Source organism: Pristiophorus japonicus, chromosome 3, assembly GCF_044704955.1.
Source record: "Pristiophorus japonicus isolate sPriJap1 chromosome 3, sPriJap1.hap1, whole genome shotgun sequence".
Classification (NCBI taxonomy): domain Eukaryota; kingdom Metazoa; phylum Chordata; class Chondrichthyes; family Pristiophoridae; genus Pristiophorus; species Pristiophorus japonicus.
Genome location: NC_091979.1, coordinates 111,068,058 through 111,075,462, shown reverse-complemented (window position 1 = coordinate 111,075,462; position 7,405 = coordinate 111,068,058). Strand labels below are relative to the sequence as shown.

General features: G+C 41.4%; 1 long non-coding RNA gene across 1 annotated transcript; it reads left to right on the top strand.

The window, feature by feature from the left end:
• The first annotated feature begins 10 nt into the window (after positions 1-10).
• On the top strand, positions 11-6,043 carry LOC139259831 (uncharacterized). Its single transcript, XR_011592664.1, has 3 exons — positions 11-207; positions 1,349-1,509; positions 5,753-6,043. It is a non-coding gene; the product is annotated as an uncharacterized lncRNA (long non-coding RNA).
• The last annotated feature ends 1,362 nt before the right edge of the window (positions 6,044-7,405 follow it).

Here is a 7,405-nt window from a genome sequence, read left to right as displayed (position 1 = left end):
TTCGAGAAAGTGTGAGCTTAGAGGAGGGAACAAGCGGTATTTGGAGAAGGAAAACGTGAGGAGAACAAGAAACGGAATTAGTAATACAGCACTCGTATGGGTTTAAAAAAAGTGACCAGGAACAGGTCGCACCAGCTGCCTCACTCCATCGAATAGGGTAGAATAACTGTATCCCAAAAGGCAGTATAGTGGTCGCTGGACACTCAGGTATGTAGTTGCAATTGACTGCTCCTGGGCCTGGCCAAGGTGGTCATTAACAGATGCAGGTGGTCGAGGGGGTCGTTCAGGCCAACTGCCTGCCTCTCTTCAGTGGCTACATTCGCGCCAGGTTGCCCCTGGAGATGGAGCATGCGGTGTCCACCGGTACGCTCGCGACCTTCCGCGAGAGGTGGGCGCCGGAGGGACTGGAATGCATTATTACCCCCGGCAACCAAATTTTAATTTGATTTTATATGTTTTAAAGTTTAATTTGTTTTAATTGCCGGTTTTAGTGTCCCCCTTCCCTTTTATAGGGTATGATTTTAGTGCCTAAAACCCCCCCCAAAAAAAACAAAAAAAGGAAAAAGGACCAACTGCCTGCCTCTCTTCAGTGGCTACATTCGAGCCAGGGTGTCCCTGGAGATGGAGCATACGGTGTCCATCATCATCATATGCAGTCCCTCGAAATCGAGGAATATTTGCTTCCACTCTCAAAGTGAGTTCTCAGGTGACTGTACAGTCCAATACGGGAATTACAGTCTCTGTCGCAGATGGAACAGACAGTTGTTGAAGGAAAGGGTGGGTGGGGGGTCTGGTTTGCCCAATGCTCTTTCCACTGCCAGCGCTTGGTTTCTGCATGCTCTCAGCGACAAGACTCGAGCTGCTCAGCGCCCTCCCGGATGCTCTTCCTCCACTTAGAGCGGTCTTTGGCCAAGGATTCCCAGGTGTCGGTGGGGATGTTGCACTTTATCAAGGAGGCTTTGAGGGCGTCCTTGAAACGTTTCCTCTGCCCAACTGGGGCTCACTTGCCATGTAGGAGTTCCAAGTAGAGCACTTGCTTTGGGAGTCTCGTGTCGGGCATGCGAATAATGTAGCCCACCCAATGGAGCTGGTTGAGTGTGGTCAGTGCTTCGATGTTGGGGATGTTGACCTGATTGAGAACACTGATGTTGGTGCGTCTGTCCTCCCAGGGGATTTGCAGGATCTTGCGGAGGCATCGTTGGTGGTATTTCTCCAGCGATTTGAGGTGTCTACTGTAGATGGTCCATGTCTCTGAGCCATACAGGAGGGCGGGTATCACTACAGCCCTGTAGATCATAAGCTTGGTGCCAGATTTGAGGGCCTGATCTTCGAACACTCTCTTCCTCAGGCGACCGAAGGCTGCACTGGTGTCCTGGAGGCGGTGTTGGGCCTCGTCATCGATGTCTGCCCTTGATGATAGCAGGCTCTCGAGGTATGGAAAGTGGTCCACGTTGTCCAAGGTTGTGCGGATTTTGATGACCAGGGAGCAGTGCTGTGTGGCGGGGTCAGGTTGGTGGAGGACTTTTGTTTTACGGATGTTTAGTGGAAGACCTATGCTTTCGTATGCCTCAGTGAAGATGTTGACAATGGCTTGGTGTTCAGCCTCTGAATGTGCGCAGACGCAAGCGTCGTCCATGTACTGTAGTTCGACAACAGAGGAAGGGACGGTCTTGGATCTAGCTTGGAGGCGACGAAGGTTGAACAGGTTCCCACTGGTTCTATCGTTTAGTTCCACTTCAGCGGGGAGCTTGTTGAGCGTGAGATGGAGCATTGCAGCGAGGAAGATCGAGAAGAGGGTTGGCGCGATGACCTGATTGATCCCGGTCTGGACGTGGATTGGAACGCGGTGTCCACTGGTACGCTCGCGGCCTTCTGCGAGAGGTGGGCACCATCATCATCCCTGGCAACCAAATTTTAATTTGATTTAAGTTTCCGTTAAAGTTTTATTTGGAAATTTGTGGGTTCTACTGCCCTTACCAAAAGGGGGCACTTGATTTAATGTTCTACTTCAAATAGTTGTAGTTGCAATTGGAGTTTCACCCAGACAATAATTACCCTGTTCATGATGCTTGGCTGTTGCCTGATTGGAACTCTTAAAACTTGCCCCGGATACACACAGCTCTATCCCAAAGTTAAAATGTTGAAGACCAGGGACGGGAGAATTTTGCTCTCTAAACATTTAAATTAAATACCTCAGAGTATGTTGTAAACCAGGTTTGATACAACACTAGATTTACAGTCAATGCCATATTAAATTCTCTCCTTCAGGGAGTATTACTCTAATCTGCAGTTATATACAGTCTTTAATCCAGATTTAAATAAGAACACACAAGAAATCTTCAGTCGGTGCAGCTGGCACTCCCTAAAATAAGTACAGGATTGTCCACAAATCAAACCACTCAGTAAAATTAATTCATTATCACAGTGATTGTTGCATTACGTATACTGAATACTGTGAATACAACAAATGGCAATTGAAATTTAAAAAATAATCTGGCTAAAATATTTTCTTCATTCAAATCTTAAAGAAAGAACTTGCATTTATATAGCACTTTTCATATCCTGTGGGATTCCAAAGCTGCTCCCAGCCAATTAATCACTTTTGAAAGTCACTGTTATTTAAGCAAAATGGCTGCCAATTTGCACGCTCCATGATGACAAACATTAAGGAGATGAATTAATTTGCCATGTTGGTGGTTGATAGAAGAAAGTTGGCCAGGATACACGGAGAACTCCTACTCCTTTCCAAAAAGTACTGTGGAATGTTTTACTTCCATCTGAACAGACAGGCCTATTTTAGATGGATCAGTGAGCTGACAGTAGTTTTTTAGATGCCACCAATCATTCTCCAAGCTTCTTGGGAACGTGCTACTGACATGTTTGATTTACCCACCTAAACTGAAATGATTTCCAGGTATTTATACCTGTATTTTCCAGGATGATGATGTGAATCTCTTGCAGTGCCCACCGGTTGCGAAGACCTCAAGTGAATATTATATATTAATACTCAATAGACACTCAGATACATATCAGAGCTCTGAACATGGACAATCAGGTGAAGACACCCATCTTAAACAAGCAGGCAAAACGCTAATTTAGCATCTGAAATATGGCACCTTTGACAATTAAGCACCCCCTCAGAACTGCACTGAAATGCCAGGAGAATGTAGTATATTCAGTGGAAAGTTCTATGTCCTTTCTCATGGACAATTTTAATGAAAGGTGTAGTTAATATACTCATTGATATTTGGAAAATATTTACTCTTTCTGTTGACATAATTAGTGAGTTTTTAAAAAATTTGTTCACCTGATGTGGACTTCACCGGCAAGGCCAGCATTTATTGCCCATCCCTAATTGCCATAGAGAAGGTGGCAGTGAGCTGCCTTTTTGAATACAACTGAGTGGTTTGCTAGGCCATTTCAGAGTGTAGTTAAGAGTCAACCACATTGCTGTAGGTATGGAGTCACATATTGGCCAGACCAAGTAAGAACAGTAGATTCAAGTAAGAACAATAGATTGCCTTCCCTAAAGGACCTTATTGAATCTATTTACGACAATCCGATAGTTTCATAGCTTTTTATTCCAGATTTTTTTTAATTGAATTTAACTTCCTCAGCTACCTTGGTGGGATTTGAACTCATGTCTCTGGATCATTAGTACAGTAACATAACCACTATGCTACCGTACCCTCATGGTTTTGTATTGTCTATCCAGAAACTTCTAAAATGCAAACAAAACACTCAATCAATGTTTGCTCTTTCCCCCCAACTTATTTTTCTGATAGTATATTATTTAGTTTTTTTTCAATACATTTTCAAAGAAAATATCAGAATTCATACCTTGATTCCACTTCAGCTGTTGGCACCTATTTGGTTTTTGACTTGACAAAAGGTGGCAACCGTAACGTGATACACCAATGTAGTTGGTTCTGCCTTCTCTACTTTATATTTATATCCATTATTCTAACAGCTTGCAGAATATTAAAAATATTAATTATCAAATTATAAGAATTGCTTTAAATATAAATAAAACATGCAATTAGTCAATTGTAAACCAATATTAGTAGGACAGCAGAAGGGTGACTTGTGCTTACATTCATGTATATGTTTCTGGTACTTTTCATAATGTACCATTCTAAATCAGTTGTTATAAACAAATGTTGAATACTTTACAAGTTTCCTAATCTGTATGAGAGAAACAGAATCACCATTGCTGCTTCCAGACTCTGAGTATTGCAAGTGTGACAAGTGAAACTTTACATTTGAACATTTGCATTGCTGGTTTATTTTGTAATATGTTGAGTGGTTGCATTTATCTTCTATGTGCATCTGAGAGAGAAGACAAAGACAAGAGCAGCAGAGGAAGAGTTAAATTAATGGAGGCAAATCCGCTAAGTACTGTTCCACCATGTTAGTATGAAGAGGTCTGGATAGAAAGTCCTGAATATGGACCCATATATAAGCAGGAACTCTTTGGTAGCAATATAGTGTTGCAGATATGTTTGGTTAAGAAGGAAACGTGCAGGTTTGGTTAATTTTTTTTTGTTTTGAGTGTTTAATTCTCTCTATAAATACTTGCCCTCTAGCCTAGTGGAACAGTCTCTTTGGTAATTGTAAATAACAGCTGTTTCCATTTCTTTCTCTGAATTATTTTTGGTCTTATAACACTCCTGTGAAGCGCCTTGGGATGTTTTACTACGTTAAAGGTGCGATATAAATACAAGTTGTTGTTCAATGGTATTATTTTGTTAATTTTGTACCTCTAGCCAAGCAAGAGCCAAGTAAGGTCACAGTCTAAGGATAAGGGGTAAGCCATTTAGGACCGAGATGAGGAGAAACTTCTTCACCCAGAGAGTGGTGAACCTGTGGAATTCTCTACCACAGAAAGTTGTTGAGGCCAATTCAATAAATATATTCAAAAAGGAGTTAGATGTAGTCCTTACTACTAGGGGGATCGTGGGGTATGGCGAGAAAGCAGGAATGGGGTACTGAAGTTGCATGTTCAGCCATGAACTCATTGAATGGTAGTGCAAGCTCGAAGGGCCAAATGGCCTACTCCTGCACTTATTTTCTATGTTTCTATGAAAAGAATTGTAAGGTACATTATAATTTAGTATCTATGATTTTTGGTTTGTGCTTATTTTTTAACATAAACACAGAAAATGCTGGAAATACTCAGCAGGTTTTTTTTTAAACAGTCTGTTTATTCAATAACCAATGTGTTTAACCTGATAGTCATTTAGGTGGTGAATAAAAGTTGATTGTCATCGATCCCAGCTTTCTTATCTGCCAAATTGAGGGTTTAAAAATAAAAGAGACTGTGGAGGAAGGAAAGGTAATGATTGTAGAAATTAAGTATGGAGCGGGAACTGAGGGTAATGCCCGCCCAAGAACCGTGAGATGGATAAAGGAATGGACTTGAAACCCTGAATTAGCAGGGTGAATGCTTGGTAAAAGAGCATATAAGCTAAAGTACATACAGCAAAGGAGGAGTAACTCGTGTACAGCAAACCCAATCAAAACAAAATTAGAGGTAGACTAATTGGGGATCGATAGTTTACTGATGAACAGATCATTGGTAATGAAACACCAATTGAGCAAAGACATCTAAGGCCATAATTTTTAGCTTGACTAAGATCGAAAAGCATCATGGGTTGTTTACAGCTCAAGCTGCCTTGAGAAAGGATGTATGGTACACTGAATGGAGCTTGTTGTACTGTTCAAGGACTGAGCTAACTCATTCTGTTGACAGCAAAAAATAAACAGAAACAGAAAAAGAAAAGCAAGAGATAAAACAGCTGCTGCTGAACTGTGAGAAATGAAGAAAAGAACTAGCCTATTCTGCCCAGGGCTGCAGTGATTTTCAGGAGAACCACAAACCCTGTTCAAGGAGAAGCACGAGGAGAACCTGCTCAGCTCTCCCAGGGAAAGGACCTAACCATCCTTGGTTCCTGAGGTGTGCTACCCCAGAATAAGGTGGTATGGCTACATTATCTGATAAAACTGTTGTGTCTGAATATCAATAAAATTAGAAAATGATAAAGTCTTGGTTGATTCTTGACCTTTCGGGCCCAATAAAAGGGAAAACCCTACACTTGTGACCTGAATCGGATATTTATGTCTTTTGCACGTGTACTTTAATTTCTCCCCAGGTGGACTGAGCAAACACTTCGTGAGATGATGCTTGATACAAATCGTTAAGCTGCTTTATTTCATCTCAGGTGGACATGGACAACAGTTATAATTGGATTCATTTAATTCAATTAATAGAGTTGGTCTCCAAATAATACTATAAAGTAATGAACATAAGAACATAAGAACATGCTATGTTCCCCCACATCAGTTGGTCATCTTGCTTAAAAAGAATAGCTTCTGCATTTTATTCTACATCCCAGGATAGAATCTCTTCTGAGAGTCTCCTGTATTTTTCTGAGTCTCCTTTTTGCTGCCTGCGCAGCATCCTGTTTTGAAAACCTTCTCTCCATGCATGCGTTCCAGACTCTTATAATTCTTTTTGCACACAAACAGAGATCAAAGGACTTTTTAACATAATGGGTGTGAGCTGTTTTTCGATTACCCAAAGAAGCTAACAAGTTGCTTAGTGTTTACTTTATGATGAGAAAACTACTCCCGTTTAGCATATTATCAACTTAAAAAAAATCTAGATGCCTTTTTTAAGCTCAAGTACTCATTAATGGGCTAGACTTTCAGCAACATTCTGCCCATTTACCGTTAAGGAAGCCATTACTGCCCATTTCTTGCTTAAAGTGGAAACTAGCGCCCACTTACCGCCCATATATCACCAGCGGTAATTTCGGCAGTCTATTGCCGCTGGCAGTAAACTGAACCACCTGCCCATTTGTTTTAGGTGATTTTCGCACCGCCCAAATACCGTCCAGATTACTGCCGGGCACTAAATTCAGCAATTCGCCCAAATTACTGTCGACACAATGTACCGCCCTGAAAATGCTGCACTTACCTGACCTTAACCCAGTGGTATGGACGCCATGTTTTAAAACAGATGAACTTGAAGAAAAGGCTGCTTCAAGTTGGAGGGTGCATTAAAATCATTTGTGAGTGGATTTTAAAAGGTTTTGAAATCAATGCTCATAATTTGAGGGTATTGTATTCTATCTGGATTAATTTTTTGGCTGTTTAAGGAAAATTTAATAATTTATCTGACAGTTTAGAGGACTTTTAAAGGAATGGGGCCTGCAATTTCTCTGCCAATATTGCTAACTAATTACATGCCGCGGAATAGAGCTGGAAGAAGGTTCAATAAAGAGCATTATATGCCCAATCAAAGAGGTTGAGATCTTGCACCCAACACATTTGCAGGGATAAGTGGTCATACCTGGACCTGTCCGATTAAAGTGTGCGTCAGAAGGCTGCGCTTCCGAAAGGA